Source organism: Acomys minous (genome assembly GCF_964271855.1).
Source record: "Acomys minous genome assembly, chromosome: 10".
Classification (NCBI taxonomy): domain Eukaryota; kingdom Metazoa; phylum Chordata; class Mammalia; order Rodentia; family Muridae; genus Acomys; species Acomys minous.
The window spans coordinates 111211757-111230679 of record NC_140491.1 but is presented as its reverse complement, the minus strand read 5'-3'; the positions used below and the strand labels follow the sequence as shown (position 1 = coordinate 111230679).

General features: G+C 46.3%; 1 protein-coding gene across 7 annotated transcripts in view; it reads right to left on the bottom strand.

Annotated features, from left to right (window-relative positions):
• The window catches only part of OSBPL6 (oxysterol binding protein like 6), a 181846-nt gene extending 169409 nt beyond the window's left edge, over positions 1–12437 (bottom strand). For all 7 annotated transcript variants that reach the window (XM_084800157.1, XM_084800159.1, XM_084800160.1 and 4 more), the window contains exon 1: positions 12340–12437. The gene's annotated coding sequence lies outside the window, so the exon portion shown is untranslated. The remainder of the gene's footprint in view (positions 1–12339) is intronic.
• Positions 12438–18923: the final 6486 nt, after the last annotated feature.

The following is an 18923-nucleotide window of genomic DNA, read 5'->3' as shown; positions in this document are numbered from 1 at the left end:
TGCTGCCAACACTGCTTAGACTCCCTGTGGGGCAGAGGAGCCCAGAGCTCTTAACCCAACTGCAGAGGTAAGGCCTGGTAGTGTCCCCATATTACACAGAGGTAAACCACATCGGGCAAGTCCCTTAACTTCTTTGTGTCCAGTGTTCTCATCCTTAAAATGGGTCTAAAAACTACTGACTGTTATCATGAGTGTGAGAACCAGATTTAGTGACTACGCACAAAGCATTTAAAGCAATGCCCAGCACATGAGCTGCATGTAAACCAATGATGCCTGTGCTCTTACAGTTCAAACAGCAGCTCTTTTTTAAAAATATTTGTTTGTTTGTTTGTTTGTTTGTTATGTATATAGTGCTCTGCCCTCATGTACGCCTACACGCCAGAATAGGGCATCAGATCACATTATAGATGGCTGTGAGCCACCATGTGGTTGCTGGGAATTGAACTCAGGACCTCTGGAAGAGCAGTCAGTGCTCTTAACCTCTGAGCCATCTCTCCAGCCCATACTCTTGCACATCATATTAGGGAGACAAGAAAAATATTTTGGAATTGTCTGAAAAGCTATGCTATTAGCAGATCCCTAACAAAGACCTTAAAGCATTGCCATGCCCTAATCAGTTAAGTCTAGGGAGTAAGCAGAGTTGTGTACAAAGATCTACTTACAAGGCCAAGCACCATCAAGCTGCTGTAATACCAAGAAAGAAGCCTACGTGTTCAACTAGAAGTCAATAAAACATGACATGCTCAAAAGAACATGTTCTGTATCTTTTAAAAACTATGGGTAAGCTGGGCATGGTGGCACATGCCGTTGGGCCCAGCACTGTGGGAGGCAGAGGAAGGCAGGTCACTATGAGTTCAAGGCCATCCTAGCCTACATGGTGAGTTCCAGGCCAGTCAAAGCTACATAGTGAGACCCTGTCTCAAGAAACCAAAATATAAAATTTTTAAAATAAAAGCTATGAGTAGTAGAACTGGGGAGATGGTGAAGTCAGTAATGTGTCTGTCATGCAAGCATGAGGACCTGAGTTCAAATCCCAGCACACACATACACAAAAGCTGGAAGAGATGGTACCTGTTTATAATCCTAGCAATCGGGAGAAGTGGAAAGTTGGAGGCAGGCAAACCCTGCCAAAAGGTTCATTGGCTCAGTCTGTGTGCTCCAGGGTCAGTAAGAGATCCTGTCTCAAAATAAATAAGTGAGGAAAGCACTTGACATCCTCCTCTGACCTCCACATGTGTCTATGCTTGCACAGTCAAGGCCCCCACAAACCCACCTGTACACACCCATATACTACACAGATACAATTTTGAAAATATATTATGGCTAGCATATGGTCCCTCAAAAGAACTAAACACAGAACTGCCATATGATATCACTCCCGGGCAACACACACAAAGAATCTAAGTCAGCAGGCCACGGGGACGCCTGCACAGCCGCGTTTTACACAGCACCACTCAGACAACAGCCAAGCTCCGGAATCAGTCTAGGTGGTCACTGCCGGGTGAACAGACAGAGAAATGTGCGTGCACAATGGAGGTCTACCCAGCCTAAGGCAGATGGAAATCACATTGCCCGCAAAGCAATGAACAACCATCCTAACAGCGAGCAAGACACTCTGGGCCTAGGGAGACAGATACACAAATACTGCATGCCTCTCCCATAGGCGAATCCTAAACTCTCTATATAAATCATTGTGTGTATATATATGGCTGTGTGTATGGATGCATGTATGTGTGTGTTCATGTGTGTGTGTGTGTGTGAGAGAGAGAGAGAGAGAAAGAAAGAAATAGAAAAGGGAAGGACTCTTTTGGGGAAAGGAGGAAGTGGGGGAAGAGAGCTTAAGAGGGCGGATATGGCCAAAGCGCATGATGTACATGAACCGAAAATGTCTTTATTAAGCTTATCACTAGGTGTAATAAAAATTTAAGTCAACGAAGCAGCAAGAAAGAAATTCCAAAAACAGTTATGTTTGGCTATAGAGACAGCGGGAAGATAAGGCGTCGGCTCAGGTGGACACGGAGACAGGAAGGAGGGACAGCACAGATCTTTAGGGCAGTGCCACCATCCTGTCCCCTCCCACGATGGCAAGCTCACGTCATTATACAGCTGCACAAGGCAACCGGTGCACCCAAGGAACACTGACCCCACACGTCAGCCATGGACTTTGGGTTAATGACGTTTCAGTGAGGTTCTCTCACTGGAACCAACACCCAGCAATGGTGCAAGTGTTGCCGGCAGCCACACGTGTGCATGTTTACCAACTCTGCACTCTCTACATGAGTTTGCTGTGAAGTTAACACCTACTCCAGAGGAAAAGATCTGTGCTTTCATATTCTTAAAATTAAAAACACTGGCTGGGCAGTGGTGGTGCACGCCTTTAATCCCAGCGCTTGGGGAGGCAGAGGCAGGTGGATCTCTGAGGTTGAGGTCCCAGGACAGCCAGGGATACACAGAAAAACTCTGTCTCAAAACCAAACAAAAAGAAAGCAAAACACTAAAAATACTGCTGAGTAATAAATACAATTTGGGAAAAAAAAAAAACCCTGAAAGTTAGTCAGTTTTAAATACACTTTTAGAAGTAGCAATATAAGAAATTTGAAAATATACTTTTTTGTGTGTGTTTTTACGTTTTTGAAAAATGGACTTGTATTGCTCTAAAGTTCAGGAACGGCTTAAGTTAAAACTTAGTGGTAAACTGTGTACTTAGTGTGCCAAAGGCCGTGGCTCAATCGTCTACACCAATTAATTAATTAATTTCATGGGAGAAATGTACATAAAAGCAAACAGAGCAAATCCAGCCAGGAGGCAGTAACACACACCTATAGTTTCAGCTTTAGGAACAGGGCCTGAGGGAAGAGAAAGCACAGTCTATAGCCAGCCTGAGCTACATAGCAGGACTCTGTTTCCAAAAACCAACCAAACATACAAAGGCCCGTCAAGGGTAAGGGACGTAGCTCAGTAGTGCAGTAGTTGCCTGGCATACACAAAGCCCTGGGTTCAAACCCCAGCATGCTGGGAAATAGAAGAGCAACACACATGAAGCCAAGGGACAGCTTCTGGACCTTTCAAAACAAAGTTTGGAGTGGACAGGCACTTCCCTGGCCTGTCCCACTCACACCTACCCTCTCACACTCTGATATGAAACGAATGATAACACACACGCACCCACCCAGAGAGAGAGCATCCATGGAGAAGTGCGCATTATTTAATCTACTTAAATGCATAGTTAATCCCAACTTCATGACTAGAGTATCTTATCACTTTTTGGAAAACTCATTTTTTTGTGTGTGTGGCAGCTCTGATAAACCCCACACCTAGCCGGGTGTGGTGGGCGCACGCCTTTAATCCCAGCACTTGAGAGGCGGAGAGGCAGGCGGATCTCCGTGAGTTCGAGGACAGCCTGGTCCACAAAGTGAGTCCAGGACAGCCAAGACTACACAGAGAAATCCTGTCTCAAAAAATAAAATAAAATAAAATAAAATAAAAATAAATAAATAAATAAATAAATCCCCACACCTTTCCTTTTCTTTGGTATAAGTAACTCCTAACTTCAATTTATTGCCGCCGGGGGTCCTGCCGGCACATAGCTACTCTTCTAAAACCAAAACGCTCTACCAGCAATCCCGGTACTAGCTAGCTCTCTCCACGCTAGGCTTTACACTGATAGCTGGTACCCTCTCCCAGGGTTATGGACAAGGGTGTGATGACACAATCACTCTTAAGCACGTGGCTATGAGAGAGTAGGACCCAGCAAAGACTCAGGAAGTCATTTTAAAAGAGTCCAGGGGCTGGAGAGATGGCTTGGCGGTTAAGAGTACTGACTGCTCTTCCAGAGGATCTGGGTTCGAATCCCAGCACCCACATAGCAGCCCACAACTGTCTCTAACCCCAAGATCTGACATCCTCACACAGACATGCATACAGGCAAAACACCAATGTGCATAAAATAAAAATTAATTAATTAAAAAAAAAACTATTCCAGGGAATGGATATGTCAAGGGAAGGAGAGAGCTAGGAGCAGATCAGTGATGGCCACAAATGAATCCCAGAACCCAGGACAATTAAACCCTGCAGATTCCTGGACACCAGAGGAAACGTTAGGGTTAACAGGTAATCAAGCCTGGGACCCACAGTGTCATGGGCTCCTCTGTTTCTATTGTGGCAGCCCAGACGGAGCTGGAACAGCAACTGCTAGCTGGCTCTGTGCTCTCCCAGCCCCAGGCATCAGCCGTCTCTGCCGTCTGCATTTTTCCTTATTTCCCACCCACACCCAGGTCCCACTCAGTGCTCTTGTGAGCCTCTCTCCGGCGAGACCAGTTAGCTGGGTAACTATAGAGAGCCAAGGCGTGTTAACTCTGTTCCAAAGGACAAATGTTCCCAGTGTCCTCCTGCGTCGACCTCTAACCTGTGGGGGCAGCAGTAACAGCAACCGACCGGTTGATGGAAGTCAGCATGTGCCTCCGGCAACAGACTGACCCCAAGTTACAAAAAGTTCCACTGCTGAGAATGGCTCCCCAAAAGTCATCAGCATGAAAGAGCCGCTCGGCATTCGTACTTAACAACCCAAAAGGAAGACCAGGGAACAGAAAGAAAATGGCTGTCCCTCCATATTCACCCCAACCCCACAGTTTCGTTTTGTTTTGTTTTACAAGAGGCGATTGTAATTTTAAGTTTTCTTATGAAACAGTGTTTACAGTTACAGGACAAAGAGCATTCGAGTTCACAGTCAGCAGGAATAGTCACTGTCTAAGCTGTGCCTTGACTTGGGCTATTCCAGCCTAGAGACCTTTGCACACCAGCACTGTGCTAGGTAGTCTTGCGCTTTCAATAGCTATCTAATTTTCTTTCTGCTCCCAAATTATTTAGTCAGTTAAAGATAAATAACTTTCCTTACACTTCTTCCTTAATCAACGTTATGATAAATTTCTATGCAAATTCACCCTGCAAAGTATATTAATGGAGCAACTCCTTGAGGTCCCTGGAGTAAATGTTTAACTTGGGTAGATAATGCCAAACCATGCTGTCCACAGATGCCACATCTGCCCTGCTGTTCACCTCACTATAAGCATGATGCTCACTGGTTTCTGAAAGCCTTGCCACCATAATGTATTAAATAGCATGATTTTTGCTGATACAAGAAATTAAGTATTATAAGCTCCCATTTCTCTCTTCATGAAGTAAGGATGATTTTGTACTTAAAAGCGCCGCTTCTAATTAATTTTCTGTGAAGTGAATAGCTTGTTCATTTTCTTTACCCTTTTCTGCTGGGTAACAACACAGTCATTTTCTCTTCTTGATACATAGGAGCTCTTTGGACATTAGGAATGCTGTGAACAGTCTCCACTATGATAAATTGTAACCCCTGCCTCTTACATGTGTGATCTCTCCTCAAATGAAGCTAAATCTGTTTTGTTTAAGTCTTATTTCTTTCCTTTACAATCTCCAAGATATTTAAAGCCTTTATTTTAATGGAAAGCCAAGTGGGTTCCAAAATGCCTGATCTTCATGGCTTCCGGGGCTGGGGTGGGGATGGGGTGCACTTTTGTTTTCCTCTGTTGTCACATTCTGTTGGGTTTTTGTTTTGTTTTGTTTTTGAGACAGGGTGAAAGGCAGGTAAGATGGCAGACTCCTCCACCCCCTTCTGCTGACCCTTCACTTCAGTACTGATTCTCGGGACATGAGAAAACATTTGTCTGTTGGTCTGTCTGTCTGTCTGTCTGTCTGTCTGTCTCTCTTGTAGCTCTTGCCTCAATTTGAAACTTATTGGGATCAAAAGGAATGTATTAATGTCTCCTCACAATCCACATGTCATTCAAACTGTGCCACTCTTTCTATTCTTGGGAAATTACACGATAAGCACCGTTCAGATGTGCTGCCTGATGGCCTGAGGATGCGCAAATGCCTGTCTGGCTCTTCTAGATAAACAGAAAGCAAAAATATGGTCATAATTTAAAATACATCCAGGCTTTCGGCTTCATCTCCAGAAATAACACGCAACAAAATATATCTACTTAAACATTCTTTCAGATATTTGGGGGTTAATGTATGTATTACATATGATAGATAATACTGTATTGTGCACTGAAGCATTAAAGTAGCTTCCTCGAATTTATAAGAAGGAGCCGAGGATGCAGCTCAGTGGTAGAACATATACCTAGCACACTGAAGACCCCAGGCTCTATCCCCAACACCACAGCATAAATAAGTAAATAAAGCTCAGCTCTGGTTTAGGGCATGTGAAGTTGCACCTCCTGCTGGAAATTGAGGCCAAGTTTATTTTTGGTTTGACTTCTGAGAGGATTCTAAAAATAAATGAGTGGTTCTTTTTTCTTCTTCTTCTGCTTTTACAGGTTTCAAAGGGTGACTAGGTCTGTCTCAAGAGCTGCAGAAAGGGTGCCTCAGTAAAAGGCGAGGCAAAACCTGGACGCTAAGGTCCTATTCCTGCCCCAAGTGCATGTTGACTGTCTCTGTTACCATAAAGAAAGACGGTGTCAGGCAAAAGAGCGACAGTGGCCAGCAGAAGAGGACTTACCTCTCCCCTGTGCTCTCTCCCATGGCTGAACAAACGACAGGGATACATTTGTCCAAAAAGGCAAACCGCTGATTTCCACACATCTTAGTAACTCAAAGTAGTTGTTGTTGTTATTTTAATTTTGTAATTATATTTATGTGGGGGGGGGGGGCAAGCAAACCCTTGGAGCCAGATAGGTGGCTCAGGGGTTAGGAACACATGCTGCTCTTGCAGAGGACCCTGGCTCGGTTCTCAACAAGCACATGACTGACTACACAGCTATCCGGGGCTCCAGCTTCAGGGGATCCCATGCCTTTTTCTGTGGTGCACATATATACAGGCAGCCAAAGCACTCAAACATATAAAATAAATAAGTAAATCTTAAAAAAAAAATAGTAAGCACTAAAAACTACATACACACATTTTAATTGTCTAGTCAGAAAAGATAAACAGCCAGAAAGACAGAGGGAAGGAATATATAAAAACATGAATATGTATCACAAGAAAGATTAAAATCTCAGTCCTGGCTCACTTTCTCATTCGTCTATTTCTTTCTTAAGAGACAGGCTGCACTTCCTGTCCTTGATGTCAGAATTCAGTTCCTTGTCAAACCATCCCAGCCTTATCTGTAAGGCTCAGGGAGTTAAGTGTGAGGCCTCCTTTCCTTAACTTGGAAAATGGGAGGCACTGATAGAGTGGGTTTTGACTTTGTGTTTCCTTCGGTTTGGTTTTGTAACTCTGCACTACGGAAAGACAAACTCGTGCACGCAGATGGCAGGCAAGCACTCTCTGCCAACCCAGCCGCAGTCCTGTCTCCTATACAGCCAGACCGTCTATGAGCCAGCTTACTGAGGGCCATTTAAGCACCAACGAAAGTATGTGACTAGGCCTCCTGCCTGAACATTTTCTTCACATACTTGAGAAAACATCAAAAGGCACGTGTCCTACTTAGCTTTAACTGTCAACTCACTCGTAAGAGCCTCAACTGAGGAGCTACCTAGATCAGACTGCCCTGCGGCTATGTCTGTGGGGCACTACCTTGGTTATTAACTGATGTAAGAGGGGCCAGCCCACTGCAGGCAGCAGCATCCCTAGGCAGATGGTCCAGGGCAGTATAAGAAAGCTCGCTGAGCATAAGCCTGTGAGTGGGCTAGCGTGCAGCATTTCCCCAAGTTTTCTGCTTCAAGCTGCCACTCAGGTTCCTGTTCTGACTTCCTTCCATGAGGGACTCTGTGACTTGGATGTGAAACCCAAATAAACTCTCTCCTCCCTGAGTTTGCATTTTTGTTGTTGTTGTTGTTGTTGTTGTTGTTGTTTTTCAGTGTTTGTCACACTGATGTGCAGCCAAAATGACACTATTCCTTGTAAATAAAAAGCCTGGGCTAGGAATGATTATAGCCTTAATAGTCATGCAATGGAAGCAGAGGGTCTTGAGTCTGAAGTCAGCTCAGGCCACGCAATTAGGTCAAGGCTAACCTGAACTGTATGAGGAGAACCTGCCAGAACAGAAATAGAGCAAAGCAGCAAATAAAAAGTTGTCTCCAAAGGAGAAGGCAGAAATGCTCCTATGATGACAGAGCTACAGAGGACTGTGCATTTATCAAGGAGGTATAAGGATTGAATATACATGCACGGACCCACGCTTGGCAACATTCAGTCGGGAACAGCAGGTGAGCAAGCCTAAGGGAGCCCAACCCTCAGGCCTACTAAGTTATCTGTGGCCTTGTGGAGAATAGCTGTGCGGTAGCTTAGGATCAGAAGCTCCCCGACTCTCACACTGCACACTGTGAATGCTCGGTCCTTCTCACTTAATCCATCTCGTGTAACCCCAGGACTCCCTCAACCCTGTGGATCAGGGTCACCATGGATGCTCACACAACTACACAGTGTCTCAGTCAGGATGTCAGCTGTCTCTTTTACATCCGGCAAGAGACAATACGAGTGAGTCTTCTGCAGCACCCTTCCACTGACTTTCCTGGACTCGTTCAGATACATGAGGGGGGGTTTCCATCCTTCAGGACTAGGACCCGCGCCACCCAGGACAGCTCCGATGCCTGTGTGTTCACACAGAAGTTGGCATCTGCTCACTCCGCATCTAACATCTGAAACCCAAGGGAACCTCTCCAGCTCTGCTCTCTTCCTTAGCTAGAACAGCAAGGCCTAGGTTGTGCTCCCAGTGGTTTAAGATTAACCCTTTCCCACTCTCTCCAAACCTGATAGCTCTCAGGCAACCGGGGTCCCTGCCTTGAAGCTCCTCCTACCTTCCACCCATTGTCCCCTAGCCCTGCTGACACTTCACTGTTGGAAAACTGCCAATGCCTGGCTGCCTCGTCCACGGTCATGCATTTCCCTAGTTCCGAGTAGCCCTCTTCCCAGTGTGACCACTTCCCGCCCATCCTTCCTGCCAACGTCCCTCACCAACTCCTGGCAATCCCTCCTTAAGACACAGGGACAGCTTCTCGTACTTCAGGTGACGTCTTCTGGCTCTTGTGCCACAGAAGCCTGTTGCCTGTCAGCTCTAGTGACCTTGTTTTCTTTTTTCCTGGGAATTTTAAAATATCATCATTGATTCTTTGCAAGAGCCACGGTTTTTGCTTTTAAAAATATAATGACTATCTGTGAGCTCACTATGTGGAAAGTATATCCGCCTGTGGTCATCTTCCTGATTCCCCTAAAAAAAAAAAACAACTGCACCTTTTAAAAATATGATTTATCTATTTATTTATTTATTTATTTATTTATTTATTTATTTATTTTCTGGGGGGCATATATTCCACAGCTTGAGTAGAGAGCTCAAAGGACACCCCATGAGAACCAGTTCTTTCCTTCCATCATGTAAATTCTAGGGATCAAATTCAGGTCATGAGGTTTGTAATTGACCTTCACCCACTGAGCCACACCCACTGAGCCACCTCGCTGGCCCCACCCCAAGTTTTACATTCATTATTGCTCTTCTTATAAAAACAAAAACAGCTGGGTGTGGTGGCACACGCCTTTAATCCCAGCACTTGGGAAGCAGAGGCAGGCGGATCGATGTGAGTTCAAGGCCAGCCTGGACTACAAAGTGAGTCCAGGGCAGTCAAGGCTACACAGAGAAACCCTGTCTCGAAAAACCAAAAATAAATAAATAAGTAAATAAAATAAAATAAAAACAAAAACAAAAAGTGTTTCAGAACATGTATGCAAAAAAAGTTTGGTTCTGTAGTTGCTTATCTGTGTTAGCTGGTTTCTGTGTGAATTAACATAAGAATCTTGCAATAGAATATGGCAATATTTAGTAATACAAACACACAACTCTACAACCCAGCAATTCTGTCCTTTGATATCTGCCCAGGAGAAATGCTTGCACCTGCACCTTTGGTGCAACTTTCTTTTAATGCAGAAGAAGATGACCAGTGAGCAACTCTGCCCTAGGGCACAGATGGAGCACCCACAGCCGTGGAAGCCCATTAGCTGCTGTTACAAACAGGATGGTGATACAGTGTTGAATACGGGAGGGGGAAAAAACCAGAAACAAAGAAATAGTACTAAATTCTTTTTGCCCAAGATTTTAAAAACATATGTATTTCTTAACCTTTACAGCAAACAAATACACACGCACACACACACTTTCAACAATTTGTTTCTTAAAGTAGATATACACTTAGGAGAGCAGGGACATCCTGTCTATGACCCACAGAACCTAAACCAGTGTCATCAGCTCAGTGGAGACTTAATGGGAATTCTCAACACAGAGACCACAGAATGCTAGTTGGCCGGGCAGTGCAGTAGAGTGAACTCTCCCTTGTCTTCCTAACCTCAGAAGTGATCACATGACACTTCTGTCCACTTGTAGTTTCACATAATTCTGTACCCATCTACAGTACTATTACACCAAAAATATTTCATCTTTGACAGACGGAAGTAAAATTAACTTAAGTATGAGTAAAAGCCAAGTTGAGGTTAAACCAAAATAGAGCTAGGACAGCGTCTAGTATGTGATCCTGTGAAATCCAACAGGGCTACAACATACCAAGACACACCCGACAAATCATCGCAATTTGAAACAGAAGTCTCCCCAAAAGCAATCTATCCGCCAAAGGTATAGTTAAATTACTGACATAACAACTGAAAAACTGGCCAAAGCCAAGAGTTTTTAAGGCTGGTAAAAAGCAAAGGTTTTTAATTTCAAAATATCCTATTAACTTAAAAAAATTTTTTTGAGTTAAAATATATTAAATCAGGAAGCCAATAACAGGAATAATATTCTACCAATCAGGGCCTTCCTTGTAACCCAATGAGGCGTGCACATTCTCTGTAGGTGATTAGAGCTGAGTTACACAGCATCTTCCCTTCGACCTTGGGAACCTGCTGGCTCCCAGAGTTACTATGAGGTCTTCGGATTCATTTATTATTATGAGTCTTTGTACCTGCAATGCCGTAGCAAGCACTAGATAGGAATATCAACATCGTGATCTTGCAGTATTCAAAACTGTAGAAACGCTTCCAAAGCAAAGGGGTGGGGGTGAAGAAGGAGGCTATAGAGATGTATGCAAAAAGTAAAAAAGAGGAAAATAAAGTTTAATAGTTTTAAGATAGAAATTTAATTTTTCCCTTGAAAAATACATTTAACTCTGTGACATAACTATCAATTAATATGTATTTATTTAATTTAGGAAAACATGTTTAAAATATTATTTTGTTAGGGGAAATTGCAATCGAATATAAGAAATGATTTGTTAAATCTTGCCCACTGACTCCAAAATGGAAATTCTGATTTTTAAAAAGCCGTATAAGACTTTCTGTCCAGAAGCGAGAAATAATTTGGCAACCCGGTGGATCCGCTTAGTTTCTGTCATTTGCTTCATCGTCCATTATGTAATGCTTTCCCCGGCTTTAGGTGTCTAGTTTCACCAACCTTTCAGGTAGATTACAGAATCGTCACAAAATCGGTATCTGGTCATAACTTTCAAAGGCAGCTTAAGACGCGGCTTGCGGTGCATCTGCATACTGTAGAGGCTTTTAGAAATCTGAGGGTGCCATTAGTTCTCCGCAGCTTCCTCCCCAGGTTTCCCATCCCTCCTCCCCCAGCGTCCCCGGCGACTGATCTGCGGGCAGCTCCAAGCTCGACGCAAGAGAAGCACGTCCTGACTGCAATGGAAACCCTGTCCCGATCTGAACCAGAGAAGGTAGCTCGGGCCGGGAGCGTGGATGCAGGCTGCAGAGAGAGCGGCAGGCTCGCTAGCCAGGGGCAGCCAGGAGTGCCCGCGAGGGCAGTCCGCAGTGCACGCGCACAACCAAACCCGATGCACAACTTGCCAGGCCACTGCCCGCGGCTCCCCGGATTCCCTGAAAGGTGCAGTGTAGGCGTCAGCTTGCGCGGGCGCTGGCGCTCTCACCCGCACCGGTTCGGTTCTCCGCCGACAATTACATCAGTCCTCCCGGCCCCGACTTTCATTCCCAGCCAGCGGGCCTGGGTGGGGGGTGGGGGGTGCCGGCATCGGGGTGAAGAACTGCATGCGGGGGGCCGGGAGGGGGATCGAGTGGAATGCGTGTACCAGGAAGCCGGCCGTATTCCCCGGCAGCCGCGGGAAGGGAGGGCGGGCGGCGAGCGGGGACCGTGACACCGGTACCCCCTCCCACTCTGGCCGCACTAAGGACCCATTCGGCCGCACCCGCTTCCGCGCCACCCAGCTAGGGAGCCTCTGGGGACGAGGATGCCTCGGGGGCCTGGGACTGCGGCTGCCCACCCGCATATCGCCGGGGTCCTCGGCCCTCCGGACGCGCACAATGCCCTCGGGCCGCGCGGCGGGCACAGGGTTTCCATCTCACGGCCGAGAGACACTTACCTGGAAGGCGAGCGGTAGGTCGCGGTGGGAGATGGCGAGTGCTATTCGCCGGGCGCGCAGGCTGGAGGAGGCTCCCGAGGCGCGGAGGACAGGCGCCGCCTGCGCTGAGCTGCGGTCTCCAGCGCGGACAGCGGCGGCCGCGCGGCGCCTCCTGTGGTCCTCCGCGCCGCAGCCCCTCCTCTCCCACGGGCGGGGCGCGCTAGCGGGGCGGCGCTCCAGGCTCCCCGCCCCCGGCTCCAAATCACCCGCCAGCCTCAGTCGTTCTCCTGAGCCCTGCTCTGTCCGGCTGCGCGCCCTCCGCGCCCTCCGCGCCCCCTTTGCTCCGGCTCCAGCACCTGTCTCGTCCCTGCCAGGCGTCCAAGGGAACCCTTGGGATACAGAGATCAGTCACTCGGCAGACCCTGCCCTAGAAGGAGGGGTCCCCCCACGCGTCCAGTCCAGCCACCGTGGGAGCGCTGGGCTGCAAAGAGGCGGCCAGATATGACTGCAGGACTCTGGCCAGGGAGCTGGAGCGACAGGAGAGGGTTTCACCGGGGAACTGCAGCTGGGTGGCGTCCGCTCCTGGCCCTAAGCGCCTTTCCGAGGCCTCATTCAGTAAACAAACACTTTTGTGCTGGTTTTCAGTTCTGCGAACTACTAGTCCAGGAGAGACACTTGGGCTGTGTGGTGTGGCTGTAAGTTCCTTGCGAAGCCCCGCAGTGTCCACGCAACCTCCTTACACCCTTCCCACCTAGAAACTTCCATGCTTAAGATGTTCCTGGCATGCGTCCAAGACCAGATTGATCTAAAGGCAAATTTGCACGGAGGGACGGGGTAGTTTAAATATTTGCACAGACATTCCTTCTGTAAAGGGATAGTTGAAGAATGTCCCTGTATAAAGACGTTTCTGCCATCAACAGCTTCAAGGGGACAAATCTAGAGACCTGGGCCAAACAGAGGCTATTAGAGCGCTCTAGCTGTTTTGAATTTGATGGGGAGGGTCAGGGGTGCCCCTTTAAAAACTGAAGATCCTGTCCCCTACTGAGATAGTTATGGCATTTCACAGTCGTCAGTACTGATACAATCCTGGTGTGCTATGACATAGCTCCGAACCCTCTTGCCTCCATGGAATTTCTTTTCGAGTCTCCCATCTCGTCTTTGGGATTAGCTTCTTCCACCTTGAGTAACAAATGCTGGCCCTTGTGACACACGGCAGCCTCACTCCAGTTTCCTCCCTGTGAAGGCAGTCTCCTCAAGGGAGCCATTAGGCTGCTGAACTTCACTCTTTTTATGCCCCTTTTCCATCTGGGTCCCAGTGGCAGAAACTCTGCTAAACCAGCTGTTGAACACAGACACAGGCATACATGAAAAATGCCAGAACCTTAAAGGAGACCAGAAACCCCCCAGGCTTTACCTAAAAATGTCCTTTCAAAATTTTCCACATAACTTCTATTAGCAGAATCAGAAACTACCCAGGGATATGGGGTAGCTACCAAAACCCACACCTCACACTTTGTGGTAAGAAAGCATGTGTGTTGTTAGTCTCTTCCATAGCACTATTTGGAAAACAAATTTTATCCGTTCTCCTGCCTGTCTTGCTGACTGATGGTAGAGTGAACTGTAGCGGCACTACACCATCCATCTAGGGCAGCAGGTGGATCACAGGGAGCCGGATGTGTATAGAGCTGCACGTCAAGGCAGTTTCAGCACTCTGTCTGTGTATCACAATATTTAGAAAACTCAGACTGGCAGAGATGTGGACATATGAGTAACAGGCTTTTCACTGCTCTCCAGCTATGGCGGTGTTATCGCTCTGAAAAGTGCCAGGGAGCAGTGTTTTCTTTACATGGATATCCTTGCTGAGAGTTCAAGTCACAAGTCAGATGATAGCTAAAAGGATCCCTGCTCCCGTAATCCATCCCTTTTATTTGTCTCAGAGAGGGACTTTTTCTGTGAGGAAAGACGAGGATGTTCTTAAGTACCCAGTGCTATTAATCCTACACCTTCATTTCACGCAAATGAACTCAGCCTCCCTTGACTCTTCACAGTCCCCACCATGAATCCATCCAGCTCACCTGTCCGCTTTCCTTGCAGGCTTTTATTGGGTACTGTACTTTGGCTGGGTTCACTTGAAAGGCTGAAATGCTTGCTAGTGCTTTACTGAAAGATGTAACCCCAGGTCATCATGTGTGAGAAGACAGGGAGGCAAGTCTTGCAGCTGAGAGACTGGCCCAGCTGTTTGGCTAGTGGCTTATCTGGCCCTTTTGGAATACACCAGAGAAAGAAATCCCCTGCTTTGTTATCGAAATGTCATATGGGCTGGATTGTTCTTCAGGTCACTTGGTTATGCTAAGAACTGCAGTTTCCCAGTTCTCCTTTCCTGTGTGTCTACAGTCTATATTTGTCATTTGGGGCAAAGGTATAGATTCACCTGGTATTTGAGAGGCAAAAACAACACAGAAGACACCACATTTCAAAAGTCATCATTGGCTTAGAGTGGCCAAAACAAACATCATTTGATTTTTTGTTTTGTTTTGCTTGGTTGGTTTTTCAAGACAAGGTTTCTCAGTGTAGCCTTGGCTGTCTAGACTGTAGCCAGGCTGGCCTCGAACTCACAACGATCCACCTGCCTCTGCCTCCTGAGTGCTGGGATTAAATGCATGCGCCACTACCGCCCAGCTCACAGATATCATTTGTAATGACTGAAGAAGATGCACAAGGGTTCCTCTCCTCACTCTTCCACTCTTGATGGAATGACCACAAGCCAGCTAACATGTTATAGAGAGTCACCGGAAGTGGTGGTCACACAGTGACAAAACCTTTCTAGAGATGCCCACAGAGCCCCTCAGTGGTCCCTCTATAGCAGCGGGATGTTTGCAGCTGTCTGACTAGGACTCCCTTGGCTGGTCTCCAGTCCTTCAAATCCCTTTTAAGTCTCCTCCATCTCCTCCCACAAATGTGAAGATGACTCCCTATGACAAATTCCCTCATTCCAAATACTCTCATTGGTTCTGACCCAGTGACCCCCAGTTTGCAAGGATCTTAAGCCTGAGCAGAGCTGCTTCCATCTTGCAATGGGACAGGCACAGGGGAACAGCTGTGACAAATAGCTGCTGAGAAGCAAGGAGACATGGGGGCAGGGGATGGGGTGCTAATGTATCCACCATTTGACATTGTATTGGTTTATAGAAAAGATTCAGCTTTGACACTATATAATTATTCAGTAAATTAGCCTATCTTAGTAAATCACTTACATAATCAAAATGAACAATTATTTCACTTTTAGTAGGATATTGTTTTTGGCTTCCAGAATAGAAAATAAATCAAACATCAGTTGGAAAACCCTGACCAATCTTTTCTCCCCGCTGTGGAAGAATCCTGAGTTTTTCATTTTGATACAAATTTAATCATGTAAATGAGCATTCCCTTTTTTGTTTGCTTTTGTTTTGTTTTGTTTTTGGAGACAGGGTTTCTCTTGTCCTGGCTTTCGTGGACTCGCTTTGTAGACCAAGCTGACCTTGAACTCACAGAGATCCACCTGCCTCTGCCTCCCAAGTGCTGGAATTAAAGGTGTGTGCCACCACACCCAGTGAACATTCCCTTTTTACTTTACTTTTTATTTTATTTTATTTTATTTTATTTATTATTTATTATGTATACAGTGCACATTAGATCACATTATAGATGGTTGTGAGCCACCATGTGGTTGCTGGGAATTGAACTCAGGACCTCTGGAAGAGCAGTCAGTGCTCTTAACCACTGAGCCATCTCTCCAGCCCCTTACTTTACTTTTTAGAAAATGAATTTTGAAACATATTTATCAGGGCTAGCAAGGGGTGGGTAAAGACACTTGCAACCAAGCCTGACGACCTGAGTTGATCTCTGAGACCCACACCGTGAGGATAAAATCAATATCCAAAAGTTGTTCTCTGACCTCCACATTCACACATGGCATTCACGCACCCACATATACCCCAGGGCAAGTCCACATAAATAAATAATAAATTTAAAAAACAATAAATAAATAAGGTGATTTTAAAAAGGTTTTGTATATCTGTCAAGTGTGTGTGTGTTGCATGAGTGTGTTATGTGTGTGCATGTGTGTGTATGAGTGTGTGAGGTGTGTATGCATCTGTATGTATGAGTATGTGTGGTGTATGTGCATGTATGTGTGTGTGTTATGTGTACATGGGTGTAAGTGTATTGTGTGTTCTGTATGTGTTTGAGTGTGTGTATGTTTGTGTGTGGTATGTGTGTGAATGTATATGGTGAGTGTGTGTGGTGTGTGTGGTGAGTGTGTGGTGAGTGTGTGATATGTGTGGTGAGTGTGGTGTGTGTGTGTATGTGTGTGTATGTGTGTAAATGTGCATGTGAGTATAGGTGCCTACTAAAGTCAGAGCCATTAGATGGAACAAAATTCGGAACCTCTGCAAAAACAGTACACACTCCTAACTGCTGATCTATCTCTCCAACCACACTCCTCCAAAATATAAATTTAAAAATTAAGTTTATGATCAGGTGTGGTGGCACACGCCTTTAATCCCAGCACTCGGGAGGCACATAGGCAGGCGGATCACCGTGAGCTCAAGGCCAACCTAGGCTACAAAGGGAGTTCAGGTCAGCCAAGGCTATACTGAGAAACCCTGTCTCTGGGGAAAAAATTGATGAATTTTACAATATCAAGGGGCATAGTCAGAAAAGCAAAGGACACACTCCCTGAAACAATGAGTTCTTAAATTTAGAGGCAGGCCACCCTGTTCCCTAGTGCTTCCAGGCAGGAGGAGTCTTTCTCTAGCCTTCCTCACAGCCTGCCTGGCAGATTTGGTGGTAGCTTTGTATACATACACTCCTTGCCAACTGATGTAAAGTTCTCGCAAACCTCATATACCACTGAAACCGTTCTTCCCAAGAAGCCTGTCATCAAGAACCTGAGGTTTAGCCGGGCGTGGTGGCACACACCTTTAATCCCAGCACTTGGGAGGCAGAGGTAGGTGGATCATTGTGAGTTCGAGGCCAGCCTGGTCTACAAAGGTAGTCCAGGACAGGCAAGGCTACACAGAGAAACCAACAGCAACACAAAGAACCTGAGGTTGTTCTAACCTGGCCTGTGGCCCTACATCCTCATCCCCATGGCCCTACATCCTCCATCCCCAGGGCCCTACATCCTCCATCCCCATGGCCCTACATCCTCATCCCCATGGCCCTACATCCTCCATCCCCAGGGCCCTACATCCTCCATCCCCATGGCCCTACATCCTTCATCCCCATGGCCCTACATCCTCCATCCCCATGGCCCTACATCCTTCATCCCCATGGCCCTACATCCTCCATCCCCAGGGCCCTACATCCTCCATCCCCATGGCCCTACATCCTTCATCCCCAGGGCTCTACAACCTTCCTCCATCCCCATGGCCCTACATCCTCCATCCCCATGGTCTCACATCTTCCCAAGCCATTTGCTGGTCCAGCCTAGACAACACCACAGTCTCCACTATAGAGTGAACCTTCCGTTCAGACTGCCTTAACTCGGTGCCTAAAAGGATAAAGAATTGAGGTGCTGTTGGTTTTCACAAACGTATTAACTTGTCCTGGTTGAGGCAGGAGACAGTAATAGCTATTTGTTCCTTTATTTCGTTCTGTAAATATCTCTGAATGGCTGGTGTGAATTAGTCACTAATCTGGGGATTGAGCTAATGTAAGTTAAAAAAAAAAAAAAGGAAAAAGACCATTGCGCTGATGGAGCTGACCAAGATAACAAGGAAATTCACTCAACAGATGAATAAATTATATACTGGAAACTCATAGATGATATGGGGTGTAGAGCATATTAACAGGGATGGGAAACGATTGTCAAATAGCCAATTAATAAGATAATAAGTCGGGGCTTCACTGCGAGGGTGGCAACTGAACACAGGCAAAGAGGAGATGAGGAAGGTCACCTGGAGGTCACCACTCCCGTTCTAGTCGGCCCTGTGGATGCACACGCCCGGTGTTCCAGCAAGGGGAAGAGTGGCCACAGCACCTGGGACAGAGGATGAAGGAGTGTATAATGAGCCAGATGGCAAAGGCCTCGAAAGCCACTGGGAGGACTTTGAATTTACCGTGAGATGGGATGGACACAGGACTTCGTGCGGAGGAGTGAAATTGTTTGACTTGTGTTTCAAAAGAGCTCCCCTAGCTGCTTTGCTGAAAGAGACTCTACTGAAACCTGCACAGGATCAGAGAAGGTTCTTTTTTTTTTTTTTTTTTTTTTTAAGCCCACTGATCAAGGTGCTGCGGAACCAGCTAGGTGCCTACGGTAAAGAAAGTGAAGTAACAATGCATTATACAGGTGCAGCCACTTTGATTTTTCTGTTGGGTTGGATTATGTCATGCTGGTATTTGAATGACTTATGAATAAAACTTATTTTCATTACATTAGAGTAGAAAAAACTCCCCTGGTCAAGAGTATAGCTTCAAAAACGTCATCCAAGCACACCAGGCATGGATAAAGGTAAAAGCGAATAGAGTCCAGAGAAGTCGGATCACCCCACAGCCCTGTGTGCGTTGACTAGTGCTCTGTGCTCTCTGAGCCTGGCATCTCCGGCCATTACCACCCAGGTCCC